Raw genomic sequence first — 10,894 nt, forward strand, 5'->3', positions numbered from 1 at the left:
TTGAGGCACAGGGGACCCTGTGCAACTGCCTGAGCCTCACAGAGTTGTCAAGAGGCCTAAACAAAGTTAACCATGCATTAGGAAGCACCTGGAAGGGCTGGCTGGTTACTCAGTTTGTTAGAGCGTGGTGCTGATAGCACCAAGGTCCAGGGTTGATCCCTGTACCAGCCAGCTGCCAAAAAATTTTTTTTAAAAAAAGACAAATTAAATAGAAAGCACCTGGTGCACGACAAATCCATGAAAATATTCGTGAGCTCTATTGCCCAGCCCCAGGCAGCCTCTCCCTGAACATCTGGACTATCGGACTGCAGGTTTATGTAGAACAATCTTCATTTACAAAGAGGGAAGCGAGCCCCACAGTAGGCAGTTGAAGTAAGAATGTCAGGTGAATGGGGTGACTTGAGGTCACAATTGGGCCTCCAGACCTCCAGGCCAGGGCTCGTGTTTCTGGACTGTCCCCTCAGTGGGCAGAAAGAAAAGACAATGACAGCAGGGAGGTAACAGCACATCTCTCAGAAATGCTGGGAGAGCGTCAGACTACCTGGATGTATGGACGGTGGATGGACGGAGGTTGGCACTGTAGGAACAATCGTAACCATTGGGTCACTCACCTGCTGGACTTCTGGAGAGGTGTGCTTTAGCCACAGGTAAGAGCATGGACATGCAGGCATAAAAGGTGCCCTCGAGCCCTTTACCTCTGAAACGGACCAAGGCTGCTGTGCTCTGAGGGGTCTTGGTCTGCACGTCGTAGTTCTGCCATCTCCTGCCTGTGGCCAACTTCTCATTGCTGTCAGGGGGCCCATCCTCAGAAGCTACTCTACAAACAGCTTACAATCTCACAGACTCGGACACACAATCTGGGCTATTAGAACAGTGCTTAAAATGAGGATAAATGGTATCTGACTGGTATCCAGTCAGTCGTGTACATGTTTTTCATTTTTTGTATATTAAAATGTTTAGACATCTTAAAAACCTTCTAGCTAGAGAGAGACAGCCTCTCCTGGGACTACCCAATTCCTAAAGATAGCAAGGGCTCATCCGGGACCATGCCTTTGGTATACAAACTAACCGATCCAGGGCCATCCTCTTCTGTCTGGCCTGGCACCCCATGGGAGATGATATTCCTCTGCCTTGATCATTCCAGGGCCAGGTACCAGGCAACTTAGAGCCCCTTGAAATTATTCAAACTGACCAATCCTAAACTGTTCACCTGCCCTGCCTTGCCTTTCCCTTGGAAGCCCCAATAAAGGCTGTGACCTAGTGCTTTCCCCTCAGTCCTGCTCCCGTCTTCTGCCTCCTGACCACCCTGGTGTCTTTCCCTTGGGGCCCTGTGTGTATAATAGCCCCTGTGAGTATAATAAACATTGTTTTCATGAGGCTCCTCTTTGTCTCCTCTTGTGGGTGCACCTGACTGGCCATCACCTAAAAGAACACAAAACACAGCTTGTCCAAGCTTTTTCTTGTTTGCCTGATTTCTGATTCTGTGCTTTGTTTTGCATGAGTGAGGTTTCCAGATACTGAATTCTGGATGAATGAGTTACCTCTGTACCAATAAGGAAACTGATAACAGAAAAACTACAGGTTTTAAAAATTATTGCCATTATTACTATTTTTAGTTGTCATTATTAGGATTAGAAAATTGATAGGGAATTTCTGAGGTTATTCTAAGATCAAACCAGTTCTTCTCATCCCAAGTCAAGATACTCCATGCTACAGTGGCGGTTGTGCCTTCTCTTTTTAGTGGCCACCATCAGTCAGTAAGGACAGACTGCTGTCACTCAAAAGTGACCCCTAATTGCACTTTTTCGGGAATGGGGGAGGCTCTATGGCCAGAGATGTAAAGATAGGGCAAGAAGCCATCCAGCCCTCAGATTTGAGTCCACCCTCAACCAAAGCATGGAGCATGCCCCCCCGCCCTCCCTCCCTCAAGTGTCTCTGATTGGCTTGCCCCTCAAGGTGTCTTATGATTGGGTGAGGCTCAAGTGTCCAGCCCAGGCAAGTAGCCCCAGGGCTGAGCAAGGCAACTGTCCCCATCCCCGAATGGTCCTTCCACTTCCCTCTCCAGCATGATCCTGCTTGTTGTTCAGACCCTCCTCAGTGGCCTCACTTCTGAAGCTCCTTCCAGCACCTGCAGACAGTGTGTGGTTCAGTCTCTTTGTCACGACAGCTTAATAGTACTAGTAGCAGCTGTAGTAATGATGATAATAATAATAATAATATCTGCCACATTTTGAGCACTGTGCTAAGTCATCCATTAACTCCAACAGTCCTATGAGGTAGGTGCTGTTATTCTTTGCATCTGCAGGTGAAAAAACAGGTTATGTGACTAGCCAAATTTAGGTCTGATTCCAAATTCTGCGCTGTTAATCTCTGAGGTGCACTGACACAGTGTATTTTAGTTCGTTTTGTATTGATTATAACAGAATAACCAAAACAAAATGGATTTCTTACAGTTCTGAAGGCTGGGAAGACCAAAAGCATGATGTGGGCATCTGGTCAGCTTCTGGTGAGGGTCTTCTTGCTCTTGGGAACTCTACAGAGTCCCAAGGCAGCACAGGGTATCACATGGCAAGAGGGCTGAAGGTGCTTGCTCAGGTCTCTGCCTCTTTCTTATAAAGCCACCAGGCTCACTCCCATAATAACCCGTTAATTCATTAATCTGTGAATGGACTAACCTATTCGTGAGGGCAAAGCCCTCATGACCCAATCACTTTATTTTTAATTTATTTATTTTTTATTTTTTTATTTTTTTAAAAGATGACCTGTAAGGGGATCTTAACCCTTGACTTGGTGTTGTCAGCACCACACTCAGCCAGTGAGCGAACCGGCCATCCCTATATGGGATCCGAACCCGTGGCCTTGGTGTTATCAGCACCGCACTCTCCCGAGTGAGCCACGGGCCGGCCCATGACCCAATCACTTTAAAAGCCCCTCCTTTCAAATAACATAGTCAGATTTTCCACCCTCTTAGTGCTATTACCATAGAGATTAAATTTAGACCTAAGTTTGGAGGGGATAAACATTCAATCCATGGCATTCCACCCCTGGCCCCCCAAATCTCATGTTCTTCTCACATTCAGATACATTTATTCCATCCCCATAGCCTCAAAGTCTTAACTCATTCTAGCACCAAAAGTCCAAATCCCAAAGTCCAGCTGTCAGACTGTGAAACCAAAGTAAGCTATCTAATAATGAAATGATAAAAAAAAAAAAAGAAAAAGAAAAATTAAAAAATAATAAAAAACAAAACAAAACAAAAAACAAGTTGTCTACTTCCCACATGGGTGTGACAGGCATAGGGTACACATTCCCATTAAAAAGGGAGAAACAGGAAAGAAGTAAGGAGTAACTGGCCCAAAGCATATCTGAAAGTCAGAATGGCAGACATTAAACCTTAAAGCTGGAAAATAATCTCCCTTGCCTCCATGTCTGGCATTCTCTGCACACTGGTGCAAGGGTTGGGACCCCAAGGCCTCAGGCAGCTCTGCCCTTACAGCTTTGCTGGGCTCAGTCCATGCTCTAGCTCTCAGGTTGGAGTCTCATGATTGCCACTCCCCCAAGTGTGCATTGCACACTGGTAGCTCTAAAGTTCTGGGGTCTTAGTGGCAGTCCTGCTCCCATAGCTTCACTAGGATTGCACTGGTGGAAACTCTGTGTGGCAGCTTCAACCCCACATTTCTGTTTGGCATTGCCCTAGTAGGGTCTCTCTGTGGTGGCTTCACCCTTGCAACGTCTTTGCATGGGCTCACAAGCTATTTGATACATCTTTTTGGAATCTGGGTGGATGCTGCCATGCCTCATAGCTTTTGCAGTCTGTGGGCCTGCAGAACTGACACCACATGGATGCCTCCAAGGTTTACAGCTTATGCCCTTTGGAGCAATGGGTCAAGCTACACCTGAGGCCTATGGAGCCACAGCTGGAGTGGCCAAGAAGCATGTTGCTGGAATTTAGGCAGCAGAAACCCTAGGTAGCCTTGGGCAGTGAGTCTGTTGAGGGTGCCCCAAGCCTATTCTGGTAACTGTTCTGCACTCCTAGGCTTGTGATGAGAGGGACAGCCTTGAGATCTCTAAAATGCTTTGGGGGTCTTTCTTCCATTCATTTGATGAGCCCTTCTCTCTGTACCAATCTCCTTAGCAAATAGTCACTAGGCTACACCCATGGTTCCTTCTATGGAACAAGTTTTTCTTCACCCTTTAAATAGCCAGGCTTAGAGTTTTCAAAATCTTTCTCCTTTGCTTGCCTTTTGAGTATATATTCTATGTTCAAGTTAGTTTTTCCTCTTGCAGCTTAATGTATGCAGTTAAAAGTAGCCATGCAGCAGCCTGAATGTTTTGCTGGTTGGACATTTTTTTCTACCAGATATCCTAGTTCATCTCTCTCAAGTGATCGACACCCTTGGGCATGGAAATAATGCAGCCAAATTCTCTGCCAAGGATGGCCTTTACTCCCAGTTCCAATACCTTGTTCCCCAGTTTCATCTGAAACTTTATCAGAATGGCCTTATTTCTGTCAGCATTCTGGCCATGACCACTTAACCCATCTCTAAGGAGTTCCAAACATTTGCAAGCCTTCTCGTCTTGTAAGTCCTAAACAGAATTTTGGCTTTTTCTAGACTGCTCCTCCAAACTCTTCCAACTTCAGCCCATTACCCAGTTCCAAAGCTGCTTTCACATTTTCAGATATTCATTATTAGCAACAGCCCCACTACTCATTGAAAAAAGTGAAAAAAGCTTAGTTCATTTTCTGATGCTTATAACAAAATACCTGACACTGGGTAATTTATAGAGAAAGAAAATGTATTTCTTACAATTCGGGAGGCTGGGAAGTCCAAGAGAATGGCACTGGCATGTTGTGAGGCCCTTCTTGCTTGTGGGGACTTTCTGAAGAGTCCTGAGGTGGTACAGGGTATCACATGGCAGGGGGTGCTGAGCATCCTTGCCCATGTCTCTCTTCCTCTTTGTATAAAGGCACAAGTCCCACACCCATGATAACCCATAAGTGGACTAATCTATTTATGAAGGCAGAACCCTCATGACTCAATAACTTTAAAGACTCCACCTTCCAAATAGCGTAGTCAGATTTTCTACCTTCTTAATAGTGTTACAATGGGGATTAAGGTTCAACATGAGTTTGTACGAGATGAACATTCAAACCACCGCAGTACCTTATTCTATGGAGATGATCTCCCGAGGAGCTGATCACCACAGAGGCCTGCTGCTCCAGTGACTTTGAGTGGGACAAAGGACTGACTGACTGACTGAATGAATGAATGAATGAATGAACACAGGAGACAGAGGCATTTGGGAAGGCAGCACAATTCCAGGGAGCTGGCTGGGCCTGCAGGACTGAAATGCCCTGGGGTGCTTCTCCTTGTGGTCTTGGCCTGCTCAGGACATTACTGGCTTCTGCAAGTGGACTTGGGTAGGAATGTCTCATCTACAATGCCTATGTCTCCAGGAAGTAGGCCTGGTGGAGAACAGTCCATATTTCCCCATGACCAGGAGCAACTTGAGAGAATGAGATTATGGTCAATGAGAGACCCAGAGGTGCTCGGTGAGGGCAGACACGGTGAGGGACAGCCCAGGCCCAGCCCAGGCTCTGGAACTGCATGGTCCCCTCCTTGCATATCTTTCGTAGAGCAAACTCCCCGGGAAGCCCATTTGTTTCATGCACTGTTTTAGTCTGCTCAGCCTGCCGTAACAAAATACCGTAGACCAGGTGGCTTAAACAATGAAAATTCATTTCTCACAGTTCTGAGGGCTGGAAGTCCAAGATCAAGGTTCTGGCCAATTTGGTTCTTGGTGAGGGCCACTTCCTGTTTTGCAGATGCCTTCTCACTGTGTCTGAGAGAGAGAGATCATCTCTCTCATGACTCTTCTTATAAGGTCAGTAATCCTATTTATGAGAGCTCCATCCTCCTGACCTCCCACAGGCCCCGCCTCCAAATACCATCACATTGGAGGTTAGGGCTTCAACATAAGAACTGGGGATGATACATACATTCAGTCCATAGCACCCCCTGAATCCTGGCCTTAGCCCCTGAATCAAGGTAGCAGATCAGGGTTGCATGTCCCTTTCTCTGCCCCAAGGCCTCATACCCTTGCATCTTGTAGCTTCCTACTTTCTTCCCCTTCTGCCTCAGAAGCAACACCAGGAAGACCCTTTCTCCAGGGGCCTGAGTTGGGACTGGATCCCGGAGTTGTGGGTCTCTGCCTGGCTGCCAGTCTTGCTCTCTCCCAGACAGGACAGGCTCAGGACCTCTGTGAACCTCAGGGCTCTCATTCTGTGACTTTACCCGACAGATCCAGCTCTGCAAGTGGTGAGTGCTGCTGAGTTCATCTAGAAGGCTTGGAGGCTGGACCCCTGGCCTGTCCACCACCCATATATGTGTACACAGGCACACAACACACACACTCACCCACACATACACTGACATGCACGCACACACATGCACGTGCCTGCACACACACATAGACACATGCCAACCTCCCAGTGTTGCTCTAACTTCCAGTTGGTCCTATGTCTTGGTCCAGGAGTGGGATGACAAGTAAAATAAACAGATCTTCTGTTGACATGTGGCCCTTTTCTCTCAGCCATTGCGGTCCAATAGAACTTTCTTTGCTGATGGAAATGCTCTGTATTTGCTCTGCCCAATACCACTAATGGCTATTGAGCATTAAAGTATGGCTATCCCGTGATAACCCATTTATCCATTAAAAAATAAAATAAAATAAAAATGCGGCTAGTGAGAGAAACTGAAGTTTTTTTTTTTTTTTTTTTTTTTAAAAAGATGACCAGTAAGGGGATCTTAACCCTTGACTTGGTGTTGTCAGCACCACGCTCAGCCAGTGAGCGAACCGGCCATCCGTATATGGGATCCGAACCCGGGGCCTTGGTGTTCTCAGCACCGCACTCTCCCGAGTGAGCCACAGGCCGACCCGAGAAACTGAAGTTTAAGTTTCATTTCATCTTAATTAAAATTTAACTAGCCACTTGTGGCCAGTGGCTAGCAAATTGGACAACTCAGATCTAAACCAACAGGGATCATCATGTCTCCAAATCAAAAATCAGGACCTGTGGCCTGATAAATGGAAGTGGACATGTAGGGCAAAGTATTTGAAATTGGGACTGGACTGATGATTCCTGGATGTTAGATCTGTGCTAGAGCCCTAGCTCAGGTTTACAAATCGCATCTTTGGGCCAGCCTGTGGCTCACTCGGGAGAGTGCGGTGCTGATAACACCAAGGCCACGGGTTCGGATCCCATATGGGGATGGCCGGTTAGCTCACTTGGGAGAGTGTGCTGCTGACAACACCAAGTCAAGGGTTAAGATCCCCTTACCAGTCATCTTTTAAAAAAAATAATAATAATAAAATAAAATAAAAATCTCATCTTTGTCCCTTGTTTATCCTCACAACAACTCTGTAAAGATCGACTCTCATTTTGCTGAGGTAAATGAGACTCAGAGAAGCGCAGTGACAGCCCCGGGTCACTCAGCAGGCCGGAGCTCAGCTCCACCCCCAGAGCTGTCTGGTTTCCTGGGCCCCACAGCCTCTCCTTAGGCCTTTTTAAGCCAGTTCCTGGGAGGGTGTCCAGCCCTCCCACACAGCCTAGGCTCTGCTGCTGTGAGAAACTGGGGAAAGGAGACCTCTGGGTTTAGTGGCTGAGGGCTGAGGATATGTCATTGGTGTCTCCACCCGCAGGTGGCTCAGGAGGGAGGGGCCCGAGGGAGGTGTGGTGCCCAGGCCCGCCTCCTGCCTGGCATTCTTTGCTTGCTGTCTGAATCCCACCAGTTACAGGCTGGTGCTTGCTCTCTCTTTAGTCCCTCTGAGGAACAGGGAAGGGGTACTGTGAAGGGTGGAGTAGGGGGAAAGGCAGGTCTGAGTAGAGCCCCAGAAGTGGGGAAGTGTCAGAGAGCATTCCTGTGGGGCAGTGTGGGATGAGGGGGGAACTGCGGAGAGGGTGGGAATCGTCCCCAGATTCTGGAGAGGCACCAAAAGCAGCGTTTCAACCAGTTTTAACTGCAGTCAGCTACGCTGGGGGCCTCCGGCTGGCCTGGTTTCCTCCTGCCCCAGGGCCTTTGCATGCCCGGCTCCCTCCTCTACTCCCAGCCCTCACCTGCTTCTGCCTAATCCTACCCTCCTCATCCTCCTCCTCCCACTCTTGGGGAGGCCTTTCTGGCTCTGAGGCTTTATATATAGCACGTGTGTCTTATGTCCTCACAGCATCTGCTCCTTTCCTCCATCCTTGCTAGGATGGCTATTTGATCAATGTCTTATTCCCTCACTGGACTCTTTAAGCTTCTGGAGAACTGGGACCATGTATGGTTTTGCTCTTGATTTTAGCCACGGCGACTCACCACGCCACCTGGCACATAGGTGCCACTCCGTAACTACTGGCTGAAGAATTAACCTATGAAGGTGGTCATTAAAAAAAACGTTTTAAAGAAATTTAATGGTATGAGAAGATGCTCAGCAAGGCTAAACCAAACAAAACTAGAAAATAAAACTACGTGTAAAATGGTCTTAATTTTTTTTTTTTTTTTAAATTTTATTTTGTCGATATACATTGTAGCTGATTAATGCTCCCCATCACCAAAACCTCCCTCCCTTCTCCCTCCCCCCCCTCCCCCCCAACAATGTCCTTTCTGTTTGTTTGTTGTATCAACTTCAAATAATTGTGGTTGTTATATCTTCTTCCTCCCCGCCCCCCGGTTTGTGTGTGTATGTGTGTATGTGTGTGTGTGAATTTATATATTAATTTTTAGCTCCCTCCAATAAGTGAGAACATGTGGTATTTCTCTTTCTGTGCCTGACTTGTTTCACTTAATATAATTCTCTCAAGGTCCATCCATGTTGTTGCAAATGGCAGTATTTCATTCGTTTTTATAGCTGAGTAGTATTCCATTGTGTAGATGTACCACATTTTCCGTATCCACTCATCTGATGATGGGCATTTGGGCTGGTTCCAACTCTTGGCTATTGTAAAGAGTGCTGTGATGAACATTGGGGAACAGGTATACCTTCGACTTGATGATTTCCATTCCTCTGGGTATATTCCCAACAGTGGGATGGCTGGGTCGTATGGTAGATCTATTTGCAATTGTTTAAGGAACCTCCATACCATTTTCCATAGAGGCTGCACCATTTTGCAGTCCCACCAACAATGTATGAGAGTTCCTTTTTCTCCGCAGCCTCGCCAGCATTTATCGTTCATAGTCTTTTGGATTTTAGCCATCCTAACTGGGGTTAGATGGTATCTCAATGTGGTTTTGATTTGCATTTCCCGGATGCTGAGTGATGTTGAGCATTTTTTCATATGTCTGTTGGCCATTTGGATATCTTCCTTAGAGAAATGCCTACTTAGCTCTTTTGCCCATTTTTTAATTGGGTTGCTTGTTTTCTTCTTGTAAAGTTGTTTGAGTTCCTTATATATTCTGGATATTAATCCTTTGTCAGATGTATATTTTGCAAATATTTTCTCCCACTCTGTTGGTTGTCTTTTAACTCTTTTAATTGTTTCTTTTGCTGTGCAGAAGCTTTTTAGTTTGATATAATCCCATTTGTTTATTTTTCCTTTGGTTGCCCGTGCTTTTGGGGTCGTATTCATGAAGTCTGTGCCCAGTCCTATTTCCTGAAGTGTTTCCCCTATGTTTTCTTTAAGAAGTTTTATTGTCTCAGGGTGTATATTTAAATCCTTAATCCATTTTGAGTTGATTTTAGTATACGGTGAGAGGTATGGATCTAGTTTCATTCTCCTGCATATCGATATCCAGTTATCCCAGCACCACTTGCTGAAGAGGCAGTCCCTTCCCCAGTGAATAGGCTTGGTGCCTTTGTCAAAGATCAGATGGCAGTAAGTGTGTGGGTTGATTTCTGGATTCTCTATTCTATTCCATTGGTCAGTGTGTCTGTTTTTATGCCAGTACCATACTGTTTTGGTTATTATAGCTTTGTAGTATAGCTTAAAGTCAGGTAGTGTTATGCCTCCAGCTTTATTTTTTTTGCTGAGCATTGCTTTGGCTATTCGTGGTCTTTTATTGTTCCATATAAATGTCTGAATAGTTTTTTCCATTTCTGAGAAAAATGTCTTTGGAATTTTGATGGGGATTGCATTGAATTTGTATATCACTTTGGGTAGTATGGACATTTTCACTATGTTGATTCTTCCAATCCAAGAGCATGGAATATCTTTCCATCTTCTTGTATCCTCTCTAATTTCTCTCAGCAGTGGTTTGTAGTTCTCATTATAGAGATTTTTCACCTCCTTGGTTAACTCAATTCCTAAGTATTTTATTTTTTGGTGGCTATTGTAAATGGGCAGGCTTTCTTGATTTCTCCTTCTGCATGTTCACTATTGGAGAAAAGAAATGCTACTGATTTTTGTGTGTTGATTTTGTATCCTGCTACTGTGCTGAAATCATTTATCAATTCCAAGAGTTTTTTTGTAGAGGTTTTAGGCTGTTCGATATATAGGATCATGTCATCTGCAAACAGGGACAGTTTGACTTCATCTTTTCCAATCTGGATGCCCTTTATTTCCTTCTCTTCTCTGATTGCTCTGGCTAGTACTTCCAACACTATGTTGAATAGGAGTGGTGAGAGTGGGCATCCTTGTCTAGTGCCTGTTCTTAAAGGAAAAGCTTTCAGCTTTTCCCCATTCAGGATGATATTGGCTGTGGGTTTGGCATATATGGCTTTAATTATGTTGAGATACTTTCCCTCTATACCTAACTTATAGAGGGTCTTTGTCATGAATGAGTGCTGAACTTTATCAAATGCTTTTTCAGCATCTATAGAGATGATCATATGGTCCTTGTGTTTGAGTTTATTAATATGGTGTATCACATTTATTGATTTGCGTATGTTGAACCAACCTTGCATCCCTGGGATG

This window comes from Cynocephalus volans, chromosome 3, assembly GCF_027409185.1.
Source record: "Cynocephalus volans isolate mCynVol1 chromosome 3, mCynVol1.pri, whole genome shotgun sequence".
Taxonomy (NCBI): domain Eukaryota; kingdom Metazoa; phylum Chordata; class Mammalia; order Dermoptera; family Cynocephalidae; genus Cynocephalus; species Cynocephalus volans.